The 10,480-nt window shown below is 42.3% G+C and overlaps 1 protein-coding gene across 1 annotated transcript in view; it reads left to right on the top strand.

Annotated features, from left to right (window-relative positions):
- Window positions 1-2,824: 2,824 nt before the first annotated feature.
- Window positions 2,825-10,480, top strand: part of LOC121586537 (transcription factor HIVEP3) — a 34,464-nt gene continuing 26,808 nt past the window's right edge. Inside the window, exon 1 of the mRNA XM_041903289.2 lies at window positions 2,825-4,172. The gene's annotated coding sequence lies outside the window, so the exon portion shown is untranslated. The remainder of the gene's footprint in view (window positions 4,173-10,480) is intronic.

Here is a 10,480-nt window from a genome sequence, read left to right as displayed (position 1 = left end):
GTTACAGCCAGAAAAAATTATAAAATATTATTTTTGTCTCTCACCCATCAACACACAATACCCCCTAATGACAAAGTGTTAACATGTTTTTAGAAATGTTAGCAAATTTATTGAAAATGAAATACAGAAATACCTAATTTACATAAGTATTCACACACCTGAGTCAATACTTTGTGGAAGCACCTTTGGCAGCAATTACAGCTGTGAGTCGTACTGGGTAAGTCTCTAAGAGCTTTCCACACCTGGATTGTGCAACATTTGCCCATTATTCTTAAAAAATGTCTTCAAACTCTGTCAAATTGGTTGTTGATCATTGCTAGACAACCATGTCAAATCAAATCAAATTGTATTTGTCACATGCGCCGAATACAACAGGTGTAGACCTTACCGAGAAATGCTTACTTACAAGCCCTTAACCAGCAATGCAGTTCAAGATAGAGTTAAGAAAATATTTACTAAATAAACTAAGGTAAAGAATAATAAAAAGTAACACAATACAATAATATCGAGGCTATATACAGGGGGTACCGGTACCAAGTCAATGTGCGGGGGTACAGGTTAGTCGAGGTAATTTGTACATGTAGTAGGGGTAAAGTGACTATGCATAGACTATGCATTATCAAGTCTTGTCATAGATTTTCAAATAGATTTAAGTCAAAACTGTAACTCGGCCACTCAGGAACATTCACTGTCTTCTTAGTAAGCAACTCCAGTGTAGATGTGGCCTTGTGTTTTAGGATATTGTCCTGCTGAAAGGTGAATTCATCTCCCAGTGTCTGGTGCAAAGCAGACTGAACCAGGTTTTCCTCTAGGATTTTGTCTGTGTTTAGCTCCAATACATTTCTTTTTTTAGTCCTTAACAATTACAAGCATACCCATAACATGATGCAGCCACCACTATGTATAACACTTTGTATTCAGGACAAAAAGTTAATTGCTTTGCAGTATTACTTCAGTGCCTTGTTGCAAACAGGATTTATGGTTTGGAATATTTTTATTCTGTACAGGTTCACTCTGTCAATTAGGTTAGTATTGTGGAGTAACTACGATGTTGTTGATCCATCCTCAGTTGTCTCCTATCATAGCCTCTGTAACTGTTTTAAAGTCACCATTGGCCTCGTGGTGAAATCCCTGAGCGGTTTCCTTCCTCTCCGGCAACTGAGTTAGGAAGAACGCCTGTGTCTTTGTAGTGACTGGGTGTATTTATACAACATTCAAAGTGTAATTAATTACTTCACCATACTCAAAGGGATATTCAATTTCTGCTTTATTTTTTATTTTTACCCATCTACCAATAGGTGCCCTTATTTGCAAGGCATTGGAAAACTTCCCTGATCTTTGTGGTTGAATATGTGTTTGAAATTCACTGTTCGACTGAGGGACCATACAGAAAATTGTATGTGTGGGGTACAGAGATGAGGTAGCCATTTATTAACCATGTTAAACCCTATTATTGCACACAGTGTTAGAGCCGATTTGGGCATATTTTGTATAAAAGACTGAACATACTGAGCTCCATGTACATTTGTGTAAATATATTAAATATTAATGTATATGATGAAATATTAGGTACGTACCTTTATGATTTATTTACCGGATTGAGATATATTCATTTGTTATTAGTGTAACTCAGTTTTTGGCCCCCCCTCTTGCCCATTCATTGTACTGTGTTAATTGTGTTAGTATAAAGGCAGGAAGTTGGGCCTTCGGGGGGAGGAGTCCTTGCTAGATGCGGGAGCGGTATAGTTTTTTGACCATATAGACATACAGAAATACAGACAGACAGGTCATATTATATTATGTATTTGCATTTCAAGTAATCTCTGCTTTAAGTTGATTGGAGAATACCTTTTTGTTAGATAAGAAGAATAAACATTTTTTGTTGCACTATATCCCTGGATCTCATTGAATGTTTGGCCGTTTGGAAACGTTGAGTGTGGACTGTATGCGTCCGAAACAACCCCGCTTCAGGCTAGGGCAGTGGCTATGGTAAAGAGGAAAGGAAGCCACTACACACAGAGTGAGTCAATGCAACTTATTATGTGACTTGTTAAGCACATTTAGGCTTGCCATAACAAAGGGGTTGAATACTTATTGACTCAAGACATTTTAGCTTTTCAGTTTTAATTAATTTGTAAATATTTCGAAAAACATAATTCCACTTTGACATTATGGTGTATTGTGTGTAGGCCATTGACAAAACATCTCAATTTAATCCATTTTCAATTCAGGCTGTAACACAACAAAATTTTGAAAAAGTCAAGGGGTCTTAATACTTTCTGAAGGCACTGTAAAATAATACTTTTGGTTCAGGCTTATGTATTTGATTCAGACAATCCAATAATTTAATAGGGAACCTCTTCACATTCTGATATATGCTCATCATGTAATTAGGGGTTCAAGCATCGAAGCTGCGAGAAACCCTATTGTATTTGTTGGCAGTCATTATTAATATTACATAGTAATTATTGTTTGAATTAGGCTACAGAAAAGTCATTATTCAACATGTATTTACGTTGTCTATTGTGTTTACTGTTACACTGTCATTTTAGGTATTATCAACAGTAAAAAAAACTCGGAAACGTTTAACTTTTTATTTAACCTTTATTTAACTAGGCAACTATTTACAATGACGGCCTACCCTGGCCAAACCCGGACGACGCTGGGCCAATTGTGCGCCGCCCTATGGGACTCCCAATTACGGCCGGATTGTGATACAGCCTGGAATCTAACCAGGGTCTGTAGTGACGCCTCTAGCACTGAGATGCAGTGCCTTAGATCACTGCGCCACTCAGGAGTCCTTTAACAGCAGCATACTGTAAATGATGGTGCATTGTGGGGAAATTGCTGTATTTAAATTGGTCCTGTAATTCCACCCCACAGAATACAGTACCATACTGTATCTTTGGAACACCAAAAACCTTGACCACTAGTGGGTGCATGGTTTGTTGTTTCTGGCTCATTTACATATTTTGAGGCTTGCACTGTAAGAGGATATTTGCTGCACCCATGAATGAGAATGCTGCACCAATTTACCTCCTATGTGGTTATAGTGCCCCATCAATTTAAAATCTATAGGGGACAGATTGGAGTGGCAGCAAGTCTTAAACCTTAAATGGTTGAGTATTTTTCCATGTCCTTTTGGAGGCCTTTGTTAAGGCCTCTAGAAGTGCAAGTGATATAAAACACCAAATATGTATTAACATGCTGTAATGTGTAAACACTTTACCAAGCAGCCAACCTGCTTGCACCAATTCCTTGTAAATACAGTGAAATACAAACCCCTCCCCTCAATAATGTCATTCATTCATCCATTCAATCTGACGAAGGTAGCGTTTACTTTTTTACAGTATAATACAGTCACTTTTACGGTATTGTACTGTGTCAATACACAGTACTTGCTTTGATACCATATTTATATTACATTAGCTATATGCCTACTGTAATATGAAATACAGCATTTTACTTGCCACAGCGCTGCCTGCAAATTACTGTCAAATTCATGGCAACCCCTTTACAGTGTACTATTATCCATTGTCCCAGTCCCACACCAGGATTTGTTCAAACTGAGATATCAAATATATAATATCGTAGGCCTACTTAAAACTAAATTGAAGGCTAATACCATACCAGAGCCTTTACTGAGAAACAAAAGGCAAAGGGATGTTTTCTCCATTGTAGTGACTACAGTATGCCACTGACAGTTGTTAAAGTGGGCGGGGTATTTCTCTGGTCTCGTGTGTGCTAGTGCAGCGCGCTGGAACTGCGTGGATCGAAGCAGCATGTCCGTCGCGAGGACCAGCTGTGTGTGTGTGGGACACTGGCGCGCGCTGCCTTGTGAAATCGCAGCATCAGTTTGAAAAGGGATAAGGAGGAGAGAATAGAGGACCCTCCATCCCTATCCCGCCACCGCCAGAAGAAAAATAACACTTCTCAACCTGGGGCAGTCCGTTTACAGGGTAGGCTAGATTATGAGAAAGTCTGCTCTTTTGCCGAATAACCTACATTGCTCAAACAGTGCAGCTATGTTGATAGGTATTCAAATTTTAGGATCTGGCGTTATTACCATAATTTAGCATACCGGTTTGCCCCTGGCTGATACGAGAGGAGATTATATGTGGCGGAGACAAGGCAACCGCACTGCAACGAAGTGAAGTTCAGCTGCTCTGCAGGTACAGTAATGCTGGATACATTGTATAAATGTTTGGAACCTTCAAGAGCTCGCTAGCTACAGTGTAACTGTTCTTCCCAGTAGATGATGATAGGCTATTGTGCATTCTCGCGTGCATAAAACCTTCTATCCAACAAAACAGCAACCTTTGGGAAATATTGCTGTTATGTTTTTGTGTGTGAAGCAGAATATGAGTAAGAATGCCTTGTGATGCTAAATGATTGCGTGTTGCGTGCATGTGTAGCCTATACCGGCTGCCTCTGTTTTGTACAGTATTGTGTCCATTCCCAGGCTTGGTTTGTCATTCTTCAAGTGAAATAGGTAGACAAGAGAGAAGGAAGAGCGAAACCAGTGGTTCAGCTTGCCACACATACAGTCACCAGGCTACATTATGCTGACAGGAAACGGAACAACACGCGATCCGACGGCCATGCGTTTTTATCAGCCATTATTTTACAGTAGCCTAGGCTATTGATTCATCACGGAAATAACATAAATAATAATGTATGAATAACAAAACGCTCTCGTTGTGTTTTTCTTTTCAAGACATCTTGATAAAAGATTATGCCATTACTTTTTCGAATTATTTGTCATTCGATTAGGTCTTGATGTTGCCAACGTGCATCTCACAGATGTGCTTCGCTCTCTCATGAATGCAAGAGCCCACAATCCCACATCAGCATCAGCGGGACAGGGATGCCTCCCTTTCCCCTCCAATCTCCGAAAGCGAGAATAGGGAAATTCCTTTAAATTGAGGTCACATAATGTAGGCCTATTTCATATCCATTTTAGAATAGCTGGAAATGTAGTGGTCATTCTGCACAGCATGCCCTGTGAATTGACATATTCTGTGCATGGAATTCTAACCTGCTAGAAATAAATGTGACTGGCGACGGCAGAGAGAGCATCCGTACAGTCCGCGAGATTGTCAGCCGCACGCGAAATCATATCATTATCAATAAATATTAGCCTACATAATCACAACTGCTAGGCTCAGATTACGGCTCATTTGGGTTTAATATAATGTCACTGCGGTGGTAGAATATATAGCTATGCTATTGGATATATTGAAGCAATGCAATGTCAATAGTCTATATCTATCCAGCATTCACTGTGCCTGTCTGTCTGCACAGATCCGACCGTGTTCATTGAGGTGCAGCGCATCCTTTCCCCGTCCACTTACACTAGCCTAAAATGTGATTTTACTCAAAAAATTACAATGGTAAGAATTGGATCGCTAGAGACTAGCCTATATTAGACTCTGGCATCGTTGGTTTCTCGGAATGAACGGTGTCGTAATGCTGCCGCACCGCAGTCACTGGCACTGTTGTGGACGACACTGCTGCGTCCATCCATGCGCCCCGGTGACGCTTTCTCCATTCTCATCTAGCACGCACATAGCCTTCTCTGTGTAGCAAGTACCTCTTTCTTGGTGAAATACCGACACATTATATTGTCCTGCGATGCATTAGTTAATAATAGTACATCATAAGAATAATTACCCATGTGACAGTTGGAGTCCATCAACAGCTCAAGAGTGCTTCGATTTTCGATACCACGTGCCCCTCATATAGTATTAACTGTCATCTTGCGTGTAATAAAAAAGGTTGGACTGTCGTAAAGACAGAGGGCATCTCAGGCCAACTGTTGAAATGTTGTTTTAGACACATCAGAAATTGTTTTTGCAGAGTTGAATTTATAGAGAGAACAAGACATATGGTGTATTTTCTTGATATGAAAATAAGATTTCCAAAATAATAGGCCTTGGACAAGAAATGCTTCCCAAGGATCCAAACTCAACACCAAAACCTTGATTACTTTATCCAAGCTGCTTTTTGGTTTTGGCATTTTCAACTAGCATTTTTTACTAGCTGGTTTAGCTTTTGCTGAATTAACCTCAACCTGGCATTTAAAGCTGACGCTTAGGGCCAGGGTTCTGGTGCCCCCAAAACGATCAGTCCTGATATCCCATGGTACATAATACTGTGCTGGGTTATTGGGTGTCAGTTTGGCATGCAGAGAGAGGAGAGGGCACACTGTCTCACTCCCTAGCTGTGGAGAGGTGGGATGTTTGGCATTCTTCTGACAGATTGTGTGTGTGTGTGACTTCATAGAGAGGGAATCTCCCCCATGGCTTCATGGTGAGCCCAGTAGCAACATTATTATTTGTTTTGTCCAAGGCATCCATCCTCCTTACTCTTAGACATATGACAGCAGGAATAGGCTTGTGTGTGTGTGTGATCATACAGTTGTGTGTTCTAATGGTCAATGTTGATTGTATGCCGTTGCATAAACCTCCACTCCGACCCAGTTATTAGTGATGATGAAGAGGATCACAAGGCTGCTGCTGTATTGTTATTTTCTTTGAGGAGGATGTCATATTTGGGTTGAATATTTTGTGACCTTGTATTCAACTAGCCTCTAACAACACTAGTAGACATTTGGCCCAGATTCTATTTGTGTGGTAGAATAGAAATGCACCTCTCTCAGCTGTGGGGGTGACTGGGGAGAGGAGAGACCAAGGACATCAGGACAATCACACCAGATGCTAATGGGGAAAAACACATCCAGTACCAAATGACCTTAAAACCTAAGGGATGGATGTAAAACAATAACAATATGAACATTCACATTCACATAGGTACAATACCTTTATATAATACTTTAATAACCACTGACGTACCACTGAGTTTTACTTTCCACTGTGAACTATAGTGTTTAGCCAAAGCAGGAGCATAATGCTGTGATTATGACACTGATAGGCCCAGAGCCCAAATGGCGCTTACCGTGTTTTCCATTAGGGCCAGAATGGGGCGCAGTTTCTTCTTGATACTGAACATGAGCACACTTTGAGAAGCAACACAGTCTCACGAGTCATTCCTGCTCGAGTCAAAACACATACAGTGGTGGTATGGGAAACATTTAAGAAGGAACGAAGAATCTCCAAAGTGGGGTCCTGAAAGTGTGGGTGTTTTGTGAGTGTGTCTGTTCAGCCACGATCAGTCCAGCCTGGTGAGGACAACATTGATATTCATCCTACTCTTGCTTCTGGAAGTCCTGTCAGTAACTAGTGTGTGTGTGTGGTGTCAGTCATCAAGCCAACCTTTTATTTCATCCCTTATTTTACCAGCTGTTGACTGAGAACACATCCTCATGTGGAATAGTTACAGTGGAGGGGGATGAATGAGCCAATTGAAAGCTGGGGATGATTAGGTGGCCATGATTGTATGAGGGCCAGATTGGGAATTTAGCCAGGACACCAGGGTTAACACCCCTACTCTTACAATATGGGCCATGGGATCTTTAGTGACCACAGAGAGTCAGGACACCCGTTTAACATCCCATCGACACCAACTAACACAGGGCAACGTCCCGAATCACTGCCCTGGGGCATTGGGACATTTTCTTAGACCAGAGGAAAGAGTGCCTCATACTGTCCCTCCAACACCACTTCCAGCAGCATCTGGACCAACCCTGCTTAGCCCCCCTCTCTCTCTCTCTCTCTCTCTCTCTCTCTCTCTCTCTCTCTCAGTGAGGTGCAGGACCAGGCTCTCTCTACTCTACCTTTTTCCTGTGGAGAGAGCAGCCTGTCAGGCCAGAAGGCCATCAGCTGTAGGGCTCATTCACAAGTCACCTACAGTACACATAGACACACACACACACACACACATACACACATACACACACACACACACACACACACACACACACACACACACACACACACACACACACACACACACACACACACACACACACACACACACACACACACACACACACACATACATACATACATACATTGCTTACATAGTGGATGAAGGTCATAGGTTCTCTGGGTTGGGCTAGAGGGCTATCTGCCAGTGTACAAAAACAGGGCCTACCCTCAAGCTACCAAGGCCAGTAGATATAGCTACGCTATTTATTTGTATTTGTATGAGTGTCCTCTTACAGTGGGGATTGTTCTGCAGCTTTGTGGAGGATATTTTTTTGTATTGATACATTTTTACTTATATAGAGTGTTAAAATGTTAAAGTGTCAAGCGTAGCTGTCTGCCTATAAGATAAACAGCTTTTATCGATATCTGTTGCAGGCTTCATCGATACACTAGATGTCAAAATATTTTCCCTAGTGCGTCCCTGTCCACAATATCACTGCCTTACTCTGTCTTACCCTCTCTCTCTCCCCCCCTTTTATCTCTACCTCCTTTTACCTCCCACCCCCCTCTCTCTCTCTCTCTCTCTCTCTCTCTCTCTCTCTCTCTCTCTCTCTCTCTCTCTCTCTCTCTCACACACGAAAACTCCTAATCCTTGGTCCTAGACATAAGCTTACACAGTAGCAGCACGTTGACAAATCCTTCATCTAGAGAGCTCAGTGAACCAGATGACTGATTATAGCCGTGCATTGGGCCTACTTAATGCTGATAATAATCTACAGGAAATGGCTGTCAGTTCAGTCCTCCATTGATCTATATGGTCCAGTAGGCTACATTATGTCCAGCACTAATTACTCTATTAGCCTGGACATCCGATTGGAACAACTGTTTGTTTCCATTTTACAGTATCTTGAAATTCCTGCCCACTGTCCTAACCAACCCGCACACTCACACACCACTGCTTTTGAAAGCAAGACAAATAGTCACCAGTAAATTGTGAGTTCTATAAATGTGTGTGTGTGTGTGTGACAGAGAGAGAGAAAGACAGAGAGAGATTAAGAGAGTGTATTGTTACGGTATCAATGTTTTTCTCTTAAACACTTGACAATTTGTAGACACTCAGACATATCTAATATGCCAGTTATTGAAGAAGACAGAAGCCACAGTGAGGTTGAGGAGGACCTGTTCTGAGAGTGGATTTGTCTTGTCTTGGCCATTAATCAGGAGGACTTCCCCAGGTCACCACGGCGACAGCGGAAATATTCAAACAGCTCTAAGTGAACACACTTCCTCCCTGTTGGCACCGGCTTACAGGACGTCAGGACTGGAAATTACATCCCTCTCTTTTTATTCTCTCTATATCATCCTCATAAATGAAAGGGCACACTCGCTTATGTGTGTGTGTGTTTGTGTGTTTGTGTGTGTGTGTGTGCTCGCCCACGCATGTGTGTACATTAAAATGTATAGACACAAGTTTGTGTTTGTGTGTGCGTTCATGTGGACACACCACACCTTATGCTCTTGTGTTTACAGCATGTATGGGAATGAGCTCACGTGTTGACTGGGTGCTGTGTTCGGCACGGAGTCCGACCCCGACCCGCACTCAGCCTGTAGCCCAGTCCTGCAGGGGTTGGATGGAACTATGTGACCGTGGTGGGGAGCATATGGACAAAGCCTGCTTTCACAGTGAGGTGAAGGGGCCCTCTCTCTGCCCAGCCTGCCTTCTCACCAAGGTGAAGAAGTTGGCTGGTTTTGTGTGATCCTGGAGGGTATTCTCTCTCTCTCTCTCTCTCTCTCTCTCTCTCTCTCTCTCTCTCTCTCTCTCTCTCTCTCTCTCTCTCTCTCTCTCTCTCTCTCAGTGAGGTGCAGGACCAGGCTCTCTCTACTCTACCTTTTTCCTGTGGAGAGAGCAGCCTGTCAGGCCAGAAGGCCATCAGCTGTAGGGCTCATTCACAAGTCACCTACAGTACACATAGACACACACACACACACACACACACACACACACACACACACACACACATACACACACACACACACACACACACACACACACACACACACACACACACACACACACACACACACACACACACACACACACACACACACACACACACACACACACACACACACACACACACACACACACACACACACACACACACACACACACACACACACACACACACATACATACATATACTGCTTACATAGTGGATGAAGGTCATAGGTTCTCTGGGTTGGGCTAGAGGGCTATCTGCCAGTGTACAAAACAGGGCCTACCCTCAAGCTACCAAGGCCAGTAGATATAGCTACGCTATTTATTTGTATGAGTGTCCTCTCACAGTGGGGATTGGTCTGCAGCTTTGTGGAGGATATTTTTTTGTATTGATAAATGTTTACTTATATCGAGTGTTAAAATGTTAAAGTGGCAAGCGTAGCTGTCTGCCTATAAGATAAACAGCTTTTATCGATATCTGTTGCAGGCTTTATCGATACAGTAGATGTCAAAATATTTTCCTTAGTGCTTCCCTGTCCACATTATCACTGCCTTACTCTGTCTTACCCCCTCTCTCTCTCTCTCTCTCTCTCTCTCTCTCTCTCTCTCTCTCTCTCTCTCTCTCTCTCCCCCTTTCTCTCTACCTCCTTTT

This window comes from Coregonus clupeaformis, chromosome 17, assembly GCF_020615455.1.
Source record: "Coregonus clupeaformis isolate EN_2021a chromosome 17, ASM2061545v1, whole genome shotgun sequence".
In the NCBI taxonomy this organism is placed as follows: Eukaryota; Metazoa; Chordata; class Actinopteri; order Salmoniformes; family Salmonidae; genus Coregonus; species Coregonus clupeaformis.
The sequence above is the reverse complement of the archived record's forward strand: the minus strand, read 5'-3'. Positions and strand labels throughout refer to the sequence as shown.